The sequence below is a fragment of the Coccinella septempunctata genome, chromosome 7 (assembly GCF_907165205.1).
Source record: "Coccinella septempunctata chromosome 7, icCocSept1.1, whole genome shotgun sequence".
NCBI classification, from domain to species: domain Eukaryota; kingdom Metazoa; phylum Arthropoda; class Insecta; order Coleoptera; family Coccinellidae; genus Coccinella; species Coccinella septempunctata.
Window position 1 is genome coordinate 32204826 of NC_058195.1, and position 13231 is coordinate 32218056.

General features: G+C 38.7%; 1 long non-coding RNA gene across 1 annotated transcript; it reads left to right on the top strand.

Annotated features, from left to right (window-relative positions):
* The first annotated feature begins 574 nt into the window (after positions 1–574).
* Positions 575–901, top strand: LOC123317603. The gene is made up of 2 exons (XR_006538203.1): positions 575–786; positions 852–901. It is a non-coding gene; the product is annotated as an uncharacterized LOC123317603 (long non-coding RNA).
* The last annotated feature ends 12330 nt before the right edge of the window (positions 902–13231 follow it).

Genomic DNA, 13231 nt, shown 5'->3' on the forward strand with positions numbered 1-13231 from the left:
CAGAAAATATCCATTTTAGGGCAAGGGTGTGATGCCTACACTCACATTATTTTTTAACGTAGATTCAATATCTGCCATAAAAAAATGGGGTTCTAATTTGAAAAAATTGATTTTTCACGATTTTGTCATCCCTAACTTTGAAAGCGATTTTTTCACCCCCTGTATCATGAATCGTGATTTCGATTTTTAAAGAGGATACATCAATCATACATCTTGAAAAATCCCAAAAATGAAAATTTTCCATCCGAGAACCTCGAAGTTATTCTTGTTTCAGCGGAGCTCTATTTTCGATTTTTTTTTTCGAATTTTCCCGCTCAGACAGAAATATCCGAGTAGGGATCGGTCGCCCGAAAACTCTTTGAATCGAAAGATCAGTGCCCAGAAAATGTATTGCCCCGAAGGATCACTCGCCAGAAAATACCGCCCACTATCTCCTTATTGGCCGATTGACCAAAGGACAATTGTCTGTCATCTTTGTCTAACCATTTATGAAGTTTGACAGAAGTTAGGCACAGATTTTTGATATGATTGTACAAGTTGGAACAAATATGGGGATTTAATTTTATATTTTGTACAGCTGACAGCTGACCATAGATAACCTAACCTGTTTGTTTATATTTACATAACCGTTACAGTCGGAGCCGGAAACTTTCTGATTTTTATTCGACTTATTACACTAATTAAATGAGACCATTGATATTGATACTTTGAAAGCAATCTGATGATTACATGCATTAAGAGTTCTTCTTTTGGGTACATCAAACTTTCCATTTTCCAAAAATAAAAGTAGGTATCGAATGAATTGTACAGAACAAGTACCATTCTATTCAGTTATATATATATTTTTTTAGGTAATATTAGATGATCGAAATACTCAAAAATCTGGAGCATTCTCAAATAACAAAATTAAAATTTTAAATGATAATCAAATGTGATTTAAACCAATACATTTTATTGAGGAGTAGAATGAGTATCTGTTTTTGAAGTGGCCAGTGAGAGTCTGCAATCTCAAGTTCCCGATACTTATCACTTTCAATCCCTCAAGAAAATGCAGAATTTTCTTGAATTGAATAAATTATATCGATTACAAGAAACAATGTATGAAAACGTTATAACATTCTCCTCAAATATGATTTCCCAAAGAAGATAATATATGAATACTGATGGAAGAATCAATTTTGGCCCGCAAGATGCCTTTTAATATAAAATATTTCAGCTTATTTCGTGAAAAGTTATTATTCGTACAATTCACTGCTAGGGAGAAAGGGTCTTTTACTGGAGCTCTTTTATCATACACCAAATTGTGTGGTATCCCGTCACATTAAACTCTACTAAAACTTTATCTCATACTGTTGCTTTACTCATTGTTGGATGTTGAACATTGTTATGCTTATTATCAAAAAAATATATCGTGGGCAAACAATCAAAACCCACTAAATCCCTTTTTTTTGTTGGTAAAATGCCATTTTATCACCTGTAAAAGATCTTTAACTCCAAAACCATCTTTCCAAGCGATCTATAACCTTCATAATTTACATCAAGCCCTCAATAGTCTTACATTCAACAGTAAAAACCTATCAAGTCCACTTAGGGGAATTCTCAGAATGCAATGGGTTATGATTGTATGCTCACGATATATACATAATCTTTAATAATCTTTATTCTCCTCAATTCATCATACAGAATGGAAACTACATACAATTTTTCGATGCGAGCTCAAGTAAGCTCATTTAAGAGCTTGTGTATGAGTTCGCTCGATTAATCCATTAAAAATAAATATGAAGTGTTCCTCACCAATTAAACACATCGAGGAACGATCGAAAGTGAAAGTTATAAAATGCAGTACAAATACTGAGCTGGCTGACTGATCATAATGTAATTAATATTAGAAACACTTAAACAATTCATGAATGGCATGTCGTTCAAATGTATCGAGCAGCCAAGAATTTGTGAGCCTTCTGAGAGAATGGAAGCTCTGCAAGGACTTGAGACAAGTTGGTATGACATTATATATTTGAGACAATCTGTAAAGAAATGATGCCCTTGACTTTTCCCTAGTTACTTTGAGACCTCTGACCATCCCGTTCTCTGCCTGTCGTGTTCTGTAGGCAGAATCCATGAAATCAAGCCTGTGTCTATTTTTTGGAATAGAAGTTATCACGGTTCTCACGTACAGCTGTCTGGGATCCAGGACTCTCAGCTCCTTGAACAGTGCCTCTGTCGGAAACAAGACAGGCTTCTCGAAGAGAATCTTCAGCAGACGTTTCTGAGCTCTTTCAATGGGGTAGTAATATTTCTCTGCTAGACCCCCCCATGCGACAATACCATACTGGAGAACCGACTGTACAAGGGCGTAGTACACAGCGTAGCGCTGATCCCGAGGCAAGAGTTCCCTCGCAATACGTATTTTATATGAAATTTTCCTCAACTTCTTGTGCAACTCCACGCTGTGAATATCCCACCTGAGATGACAGTCAACATACACACCGAGATATTTTGTGTGCATCACTCGATCGATCCTGTCCTCACCGAAATAAAGGTAATCGTAGTCAGGCAAGAGGCTGCTGACCAAGGAAACCGGCAGGAAGTGTGTCTTCTTCATGTTTACAGACAGCATATTCAGGTCGAACCATTTTTTCACTTTCTTCAATCCGTCCATGGCGATATTTTTAACCTCTTCCCATGAACTGCTCTCAAAAATAAGACACGTGTCATCAGCAAATGAAATAATCCGAGCACTGATGTTCAGGGTGAGTAGATCGTTCATATATACAAGGAATAATATTGGGCCAAGGACTGTTCCTTGAGGCACACCCCACTTAACCTCTGCCTCACTACTCACAGCATTATTGATTTTCGTTTGCTGTACCCTACCTGACAAGTAGCTCTCGAACAATCTACACGGTACGCCTCTTATGCCTATTTTCCGGAGCTTGTCAATTAGTTTCCTGTGACAGACGGTGTCAAAGGCCTTCTTCAGGTCCACAAATACACAAAGTATTTTTCTACCACCATCAACAGCACCGTATAAACTTTCCGCGAGAGCATTCAGTGCATCCGCCGTTGATCTCCCCTGTCGGAACCCGAACTGCGAGTTGGAAAGAAAATCGAGCTTATGCAGGTACTTGACTAATCGCAAGCACAGAACTTTTTCAAACAATTTTGCGAGAACTGATATATTCGATATTGGCCTATAATTGCCTGGATCACCCTTCTCATCTCCTTTATGGATCGGTGTTATCAAAGAAACCTTGAAATGCGGGGGGACATAACCCTCCGATAAACAAGAGTTGATCAGGTCAACAAAGGGTTCCACAACATACGGTGCGATAGTTTTCATCAGGGTGTTGGTGATCATATCATGGCCAGGCGCTTTGCGGTTTTCCAAGGAATGTATCAGACCCATCATTTCAGACTTATCTGTCGGTTCTATATAAAAAGAATTTCCGCGCTGGTCAGATTTCAGGCCCGACTCAAGATCATCCGGGACCTCGGGAACACCAGAAGCCAAAGACTCGCCGATATTCGCGAAGTATTGGTTCATTGCATCTGCTATCCCCCTGTCATCCACTATCTCTCCCCCATCAACCAAAATCCTATCAGGAGGAGTCGACCGAGAAGAACCACCACCATCGAACACACCATTGAGCACATCCCATGTTCTACCACAATCTCCCCCTGCGTCTTCAATCTGCCGCCTATAATATGAAAATTTTGCCCTCTTCAAAAGACCGTTCAACTTATTTCTATATGTTCTGTATTCTTCCCTGCTATCATCAGATTTCGCTTTGAGGAACCTCTGAAACAACCTGTCTCTAGTGCGTATAGATTCGATCAAACCATCTGTTATCCAGGGCTGTTTTCTCTTGTGTGTCTTAATTGCCGTTAATGTGGTAGCTTCATTTATAGAATGTGTAATAATTTCAACAAATATTTCCGCCTTCTTCGAAACATCCGCGGTGTCATAGAACCTACCCCACGATGCAAGCCTAAGGTCATTATTCAACTTCTCGATGTTGACTATCCTCCTGAATCTCTCCCGTTGACCACTGTACACCGGACCTGACAACGCGTGAGCTACAAGAGTCATATAATGATCAGTAATATGAGTTTTTAAAACAAAAGGTCTTATAATCTCGTTCGGTCCAGAGTTGCCCACAAAAACATGATCGATACAAGAAGCGGAGTTTTCAGTTTCCCTGGTAGGTGAGTTAATAAGTGATCGAAAACCATATCCGCTAAGCAATTCTAGGTACTCCAGACATGCGGGGTCAGACTGATCCAAAATATCCACATTAATGTCACCTAAGAAATATGTTATACCCTTCAGTTTAGTGGAAGATATAAACAATTCAAAGTCGGAAAAAAAGTCATGGATTCTGTAGGAGTGGGATCGATAGTACGGCAAAACATTGAACAGTTTTCCATGTTTCCATAATGAACATTCTAGCATATTCAGATTTCCAACGACCTTCAATTTAACAGTGTGAGATATATTTGATCTTATATACATTACAACACCATCATTCTGATTTATAAACGACTCATTATAATAGACAACATAATCCGGAATGGTAAACTGACGCACATCATCTATATTCCATGTTTCGGTCAAGACGATTACATCAACGTTGAACCCAAAAAAAGAAATGAAGGCAAAGAATTCACTGTGGTTCTTGCCGATACTTCTCACATTCATCTGTAATAAACTCAAGTCCTGGCTACTCTTTGGGAAGTGCTTCCCGATAGGGTCTTTTTCATCTAACGTTTCAGTCTCCAACTCAGTAACATCAATTCTTTCAATAAAATCATTCATTGCTCTAACGATTAAATATGACAAGTAGACCGAAAAACAATATACTCCTAGACTAGGTTTGATTATTCAAAAAATAAAGACAAAATTCACAAAACTTCATCAAACATTCAACCTGTAAGAAAAACAAAACAATAACCGTAGTGTAGGAAAAAATAACCTGAAATATTGGAATTTACATGGATTTCATCGAATTTTAACTCTGAAAGAATTCAAAATATATTATGGAACGATAGGCAGAAAGCAATCTAAAGCAACCCACCCACACACAGTTTTACTACACTCTATGGTTGACCGCTTGTTTTGGACTGCGATCTCAAAAACTTTGGTCTTCCTAAGTTTTCAACCTTTGAGGGTTTTTTTGTTTGACCAACCTTACTTGGCAGCGTTTGAACTGTTGATCCCTTTTCCTGCTCTGGAGTATACACTTGACTCGGTGTTTGCACCTCTGCCTCAACTTCACTTGTCTGCTCCATCTGCTCGTTAGAGCTACATATTCGGTTAGGTGTTTGCGCCATGCTTCCATCCGTCAGTCCCACTCCATTGCTACTTGTTTGGTGAGGTGCTCCCACTTCTTGTTCTGAGGGACTTTCATTAGTCAATCCGGGTTCGCGTCTTGAAGGGGTTGATGGGGCACTGCTTACTTTTCGGCCCACTGACTCGTACTGAGTAATGTTTCCTAGTTCTTCAATTGTATGGGATTTTCCATTCACAAACAATGTATTCTTCTTAATATAACATTTAACCGATGGATCTTCCCTGAACTTGCTCAAGTAGCTTCGGAGGATTTTACCGTCAGATCTCTGCTTGAAAGTGAGATCGTCTCTTATAGAAATTTTGGTCCCTTTTAGTTTTTTGCTCTGCTTAATGATCTCCAGCTTCTTGATGTACGATATAAATTCAACTTTGAGCAAACCATTTTCTTTATAACCCAGCATGTAAGCGTTGTTGAGATCAGATACGACAACCTCAACGTTCAACAATTTCTTGAACAAGTTGCAGATGCCCTGAGGGGAGGTATCTATTAGATCAGTCAAGCCAGATATGACTATATTATTCTTTCTTGATGAAATTTCCAGGGCCTCAAGTTTGGTCGAAAGCGAAGTCATTTCATTCTCCAGCTTACTCACTCTATGATTCAGCCCTTCAATCTTGAGCATTAATCTACTTTCAGCTGCTTCAATAGATGATTTAATTTCATTACGACTCTTTACTATTTCCCCCTTCAAAACTTGAACAACTTTCTCCAATTCACCCGACATAATGTTGATATCCAGCTTGCCTGTATGTGTGTGTTCTCCTTTATACTCTGCCCATCAATTATGTTATCAGTTGATAAGGTGCATATGACTCGATGTTTACACTTATAGAGAGGTATTAACGGTCTTGAATAATCCGAAGATTCACAACTCAATGAACAGTAATTAGCTTGTTGAAAAAATGTTATCTCCAACCATCTATGAGTTCAAAAAAAGATATGTGTCCACTGGACACTCACTATAAACCAAAACTCCAGATTTTCCACGCAATTGATGAGAACGAACACAGCTTCCACTTGTACGTGTTTTCGCTAGCTATTCTAGCTCAAGACTCAACATACATAGATGAAATCAATCAATCAATGATCGAAGTAACATTTCATTTATGTCAACATTACACATTAAGCATGGATTTCACAAAACTCCCATTGTCCGATCAACAATATGACAGTCCCTCGGTTTCCTAAACCAAATCACTGTTACTTTTGCATGTCTGAATATTTGGAAGGAGTATCAATTGAGAATCATTGAATGGAGGTGTATATAGATCATAATTGGATGCCAGAATGATATTCTGAATGCTCATGACTGAGTTATCAATTGCAAAGAAATTGACGTTTATATGTCAAGCAAGCTTTGATTCCCAGATCAAGCTTTGTGAAACCGGGGATAAGGCTTACATTAATTGTGAATGAGCTGTAAACAGTGAATTATTGATTTGAGACTGTAGGCTTCACAGTTTCATTTTTTCCGAGTACATTCTTGATATATCATTTCATATTTCATGTATTTTCAAGTGAAATAGAAATTTTTCATATCTCTTTTCTTTCATTTCACAAATCCTATCACTATTTCAATATTACAATATCTTTGAAAATGGAGATTTAGCAGAGTGGGAATGGGATTGAAGAGCAACAGAGAGCAAATTTTTCTTGGGATGTGCCAGAATTATTTTTTCTTCAGAGTTATGGGTGTATAATAATAATGAGGAAAATTTTTCTTGATTGAAATGTTCATTTAGGTTTCATAAAAAAACTATGCTATAATGAGTTTCAATTATTAATTGAGGGAATAATAGAAAACAGTGTGTAATTGTAACATTAAGATACGAAAAAGAAGAAATTAAGAATAATACGAATAATTATCAGATACAAACAAATAAATTGTATGATGACTGTAAGTTTCAATTTTTACAATGGCTTGGACCAGGACCGTCAAAGCTTCGGCGGGCCTTGGTACATAAAGAAATTACAGGCCCCCCGTTGGTTTTAGGTGTTAGCATTGTATAAAATACAGACCGATTCTTCCGAATCGGCTCGGTTTAAAATATTCAGTAAGGGCGATCCTACGGGAGGGGGGATAAAGAGGGTAATCACCCCTCCAGAGCCCACAACGATTTCGATTTCATTTATGAAAAAACTGAGAAAAAACAATATTATATAATGAAATGAAAAGAAGAGATTCCTTGTAGAATTTTAAGAGAAAAATATGCCAGCTCTGGACACTTGCAAATCATGTATTCAGCTGTTTCTGCTTCTGATCGACAGAGACTACAAATCTCATCTCCTGACTCACCCATTGGGTGCAAATGATATTTGTACCGACAGTGCCCTGTCAGCAGTCCCACCATCACCCGAGGCTCAGCTCGTGACAACTTTAGCAGTTTTCTGGTGTAGATCGGTGAAATCATCATGAATTTCTTTGACTGAGTAAGTCCAGGAGTGTTTCTCCAGAGGGTTAGTCTGTTGTTCAACTCCCATTGTTGGATCCCATTTGTATTGGTACTTTCCGAGCCCACAGAAAGGCTAAGGTCCAGCAGGATGCTCTTTTTGCAAGTTCATCGGCTTTCTCGTTTCCTTCAACAACACTATATAGTGCCCTGGGTACCCATATATAGTAGAGTCACTTTGTTGTCTCTGGCCAGTTGCTTTATGGTATTACGGCACTCCCATGTCAACAGAGATCTCTCTGGCAGTGTGATTCCAGGGACCTCGGCGTGGCCTGGCTGTCCTTGGTGATATAGATATGCGCACCTTTGAAGTTCATTTTAAGACACTCCTGAGCGCATACGTAAACAGCCAATGTCTAGGTCAGACATGGGCAAACTTTTTGAGGGGAGGGCCAGATAAAATGAAAAATTACCAATTCACTATCACCTCTGCTGTGGAGTCTGGTCATGGACGATCTTCTGGAGAGGCTAACGGCAGGTGGCTTTTATAGCCCTGGCATACGCCGATGACATAGTGGTGACTGTGAGAGGCAAGTTTTTTTTTTCTTGATGTAGCAGGAGTAAAATCTGCAAAACAGACGAATACATCCTCTCCTGAGGGGGAACAGTGTGGGGATTCTCACTCTCTGAGCTCGAGACCCACTAAAAACCCTTAACTGCTTCTTCATAGGTTTCGGGCATTTTGCCTATTAACCAGTTGACTCTTATGGTTTCTGGACTCTCACACGATCATAGTCGTGTTGATAGTTGTATGCTGCCTATAGCTTTTATAGGCTAAGCTCTTCTTTCGTTACATTTAAATCCTGAACTGATCTCTCGGTCTTCGGTGGTAGGTTTTTGACCTTCAAGCTTATTCCGTTGGATCGTAGTCGACTAATCTTCGTAGTTCCTCATTTGGATGTTGTTTGGCTTTGTCGAATATCCTTTCCGTCTTCCTCTTCATAAATTCAGTAACTGGTTCCTATTCCACGATTAGTTTGTTCCTAACAAACTAGGGTACGTACGTACCCTAGTATCATCGCCATTCTAAGGAGTTTATTCTCAGTGGCCCGTATTCTCTTGATGTGGGTCTTGGCTGCGAAGCCCCATGCCACCGATCCATATGTTAGTTGTGGTCGCGCAATAGTTTTAATCATCGTCAACTTGATGTTCTTATTCATATGACTTCTTCTGCCTATGAGTGGATAAAGTTTACTCATTGCGGCTTTCGTTTTATCGACAGCACATTTGATGTGGTTTTTCCATGTGAGTCCTTTGTCAAGCGTCACTCCTAGGTATGTTGCTTCATTTTTCCATTCAACCTCTTCTCCATCAACTTCAAGGTTTTCTTCCATCCACAATCTTCTCTTTTGCAGTGATATTGCTTGAGTCTTTCTTCCATTGATTTGGATTTTCCATTTGATGCACCATTTGAGTATTTCATCTATGCATGGCTTCCTGAAGTCTCCGTTGTATGATCTCTGGGCGTCGATGTCTGAACGCTATTCCTGTGTCATCTGCATACAAGGTGAGCATATTTCTAGCATTCTTCGGGATATCATAAACGTATATTACGTAAAGCAGAGGTCCAAGTACCGATCCTTGAGGCACACCCGCTTCCAATTGTCTGGTTTCCCAACAAACACAATATACAGCAACTGTACAAATACTGCACTACAAATGCCACCAGAATGCAGCACAGAGATTGCTGTACTGAAACTGCACAGTTTCTGTATTGATAATTCTGCATTTTCAAAACGCAGTTTTTGATGTACAGTAACTGCACAGTTTCTGTATTCATAATTCTGCATTTTCAAAATGCAGTTTGTGATGTACAGTGACTGCATAGTTTCTGTATTGATAATTCTGCATTTTCAAAACGCAGTTTTTGATGTACAGTGACTGCATAGTTTCTGTATTGATAATTCTGCATTTTCAAAATGCAGTTTGTGATGTACAGTGACTGCATAGTTTCTGTATCGATAATTCTGCATTTTCAAAACGCAGTTTTTGATGTACAGTGACTGCAGATTTTCTGTATTGATAATACTGCATTTTCTAAACGCAGTTTGTGATGTACAGTGACTGCACAGTTTCTGTATTCATAATTCTGCATTTTCAAAATGCAGTTTGTGATGTACAGTGACTGCATAGTTTCTGTATTGATAATTCTGCATTTTCAAAACGCAGTTTTTGATGTACAGTGACTGCAGATTTTCTGTATTGATAATACTGCATTTTCTAAACGCAGTTTGTGATGTACAGTGACTGCATAGTTTCTGTATTGATAATTCTGCATTTTCAAAACGCAGTTTTTGATGTACAGTGACTGCATAGTTTCTGTATTGATAATTCTGCATTCTCAAAATGCAGTTTGTGATGTACAGTGACTGCATAGTTTCTGTATTGATAATTCTGCATTTTCAAAACGCAGTTTTTGATGTACAGTGACTGCAGATTTTCTGTATTGATAATACTGCATTTTCAAAACGCAGTTTTTGATGTGCAGTAACTTCACAGTTTCTGTATTGATAATTCTGCATTTTCAAAACGCAGTTCTTGATGTACAGTAGCTGCACAGTTTCTGTATTGATAATTCTGCATTTTCAAAACGCAGTTCTTGATATACAGTAACTGCACAGTTTCTGTATTTGCAATTCTGCATTTTCAAAACGCAGTTTTTGATATACAGTGACTGCACAGTTTCTGTATTTGCAATTCTTGATTTCAAAAATGGAGTATTTGATATAGAGTTAATAATAGAATATAGAATAATAATTCATAGGAATTCCTAAAACTTAAACATATACCTTCTTCAAGAAGTTGAAAATTCGATTATGAAGGTTAAAGAGACATTTCATAAACAGATTTAATTCAATAATTGAAGACTCCGTTCATTACCAAAATATGGATTATACCCATGATAGAAGAATACTTCATCGCACCATGGTGGTACCAGAATTAGCCAAATGATGGCATCACTGCTCTTGACGGTTGCGATCACAGGGTAGCATACACGTCTATTGCGGTGCAGCATAGGCCAAACGATGGCGCCACCGGCGACGCATTACTCTAAGTCCTCTATGTAACCAGCGTTTATAGCAGGCACAATCTACGCTGCCTCGACGATTGTCGTAGCTAACTCCTATGGTTCATTAATCTCCACCCCTAAGATTAGGCTATGTCTCAATTGGCGTGAAGTCACCTTTGCGCTTACCGCAAAAATACTAAATGAAATTGAAAATTTCTGATTTGCAGAATAGATTTTCTGTTTATAACTAGGAAACTTCTCTAAAGCCCGTTTGCAACAGCCGAGAATTCTCTGGAGAATTCTCTACAAAATTCTCGCAAGAAAAGGGCGGAGACTATTTAGTACGTAACTGAACAGAGAATTCTACCGAAAGTGCGTATGCAACGGTACATAATTCACGGCGCATGAAATCTCGAGTAAATTTTCTAGAGAATTCTCGGCTGTTGCAAACGGGCTTTATAGAATATTGTTTCGTAATTGCAAGTTTCGATATGGTTTTTACACAGTGACTGCTACATTTAAAGTGCAGCTACTGTATAGTTTGAGCACAGTGTCTATTGTATATAAAATACAGCTTGCTGTACAGTTCTTGCGTGAACAAACTGCATATAAAACACAGCTAACTGTACAGTATTTGCACAGTGACCACTGCATTTAAAGTACAACTTGCTGTACAGTTTTAGCACGTAACTGCTGCATTTGAAGTGCAGCTATCTGTGCAGTTTTTGCAAAGTGAATACTGCATTTAAAGTACAGCTTGCTGTACAGTTTTAGCACGTCACTGCTGCATTTGAATTGCAGCTTGCTGTACAGTGGATTGCGATGCCATCGCTGTTTTTGAAGTGCAGCTGTGGCTGTATGTCGAATGCAGTTTGTACTGTACAGTAACTGCAAAGTCCACCTGGACATATACGGTCCTTTTTGGTGCAGTTATTGCATTACCGTAACTGCAGTCAATTGAAGCAACGAAGTACAGTTTTTGTACAGTGACTGCATTTCAGTGTTTGCTGGGTTAAGAGGTTGCTCCATCTATCTTCACATAAAAGTTTCTATTCCTCAAATAGTTCCTTATAATCTTGCATAGCTTGGTCGAATATCCTGCTTCTTTCATCTTGTAGATTAGGCCTTCGTGCCATACTCTATCTATATCCATCAGAACTAATCCTGTGGCCTGTTTGGTCTGCATTCCTTCGGTGACGTATTCTATGAGCCGTAGTAATTGGAGTTCAGTCGAGTGTTCTCGTCGAAATCCAAATTGTTCGGGTGGAATTATCTTCAACATTTCTGTTTTCTCATTCAGCCTTTTGGCGATAACCCTCTCGACGATTTTTCGTAGTGCTGATAGTAGGCTGATTGGTCTATAATTTTGAGGAAATTTCCGTTCCTTTCCAGGCTTATTGAAAACTATCATTTCTGCAGTTTTCCATCTCTTTGGGTAGAATTCGGTCCTCATCACTCCATTTTTTATATTCGTCAAGGCTGCTATTCCTTTTCTAGGCAATTTCTTCAACATATAATTCGTTATCCTATCTTCTCCCGGTGCTTTCCGGTTTTTCAGTTTCATTATGATCTCTCTGATTTCTGTTGGTGAAGCCGGTTTTGGAATGATTTCGGTATCCGGTGGTTCCATCATCAGTTATTCTTCTTCTAGATCTTCATTGTCATCATAATTTCTGTAGTTTATTCTGGCTTCTCTCTCAATTGAGTCGGCAAGTGCTTCGGCTTTTTCAAGTCTCGTATATACCATTCCGTTTGCTCCATGCACTGGAGGTATAACTGTCCGTTCTCGTCGTAAGCGTTTTTGCATTTTCCAAGCCGAGTGATCTTTTGTATTCAGTTCACTTAATCTCTGGTGCCATCTTTTATTACGCAGTTCTGTTAAAGCATTTTTCAATATCTGACTATGCTTTTTCAGTTTCTTCTTGTCTTCTTCTCTTTTTGTTGTTCTGTAGAGTCTTCTGTTCTTTTTTATAAGTTCCTTTATATCCATTGGCGTATCTCCATGTGAATGTTTCGGAATTGGTTTCCTTATTCTCTTGGTGCTTTCTTCATAGGCTTCTTTTATTTGATTTTCCAATTTTTCAACTGCTTCATCTAATTCATCTCGGGTCTTTATTCGGGGAATTTCCGCGATTTTCTCCTGAAGTAAATTCTTATATTTCTCCCAGTCTGTGTGCGATCCTTGGTTTGTGTCTCTTCTTCGTTTCTTGGGCCATGTCCCACTATGAATTCTATGGGATTGTGGTCTGAAGTTCCGTCTTCTATTGTATCAATGCTGATTTCTTCAGTGATGTCTTTCATTACGACAATGTCCAGTACATCGGGTAGTCCATTTACTCTTGGTATGTAGGTCGGTATATCAGGTCCTATCACAACTGCATTAAGTTTTTCAGCATAAATCTTTAGTCTTCTCCCGTTGG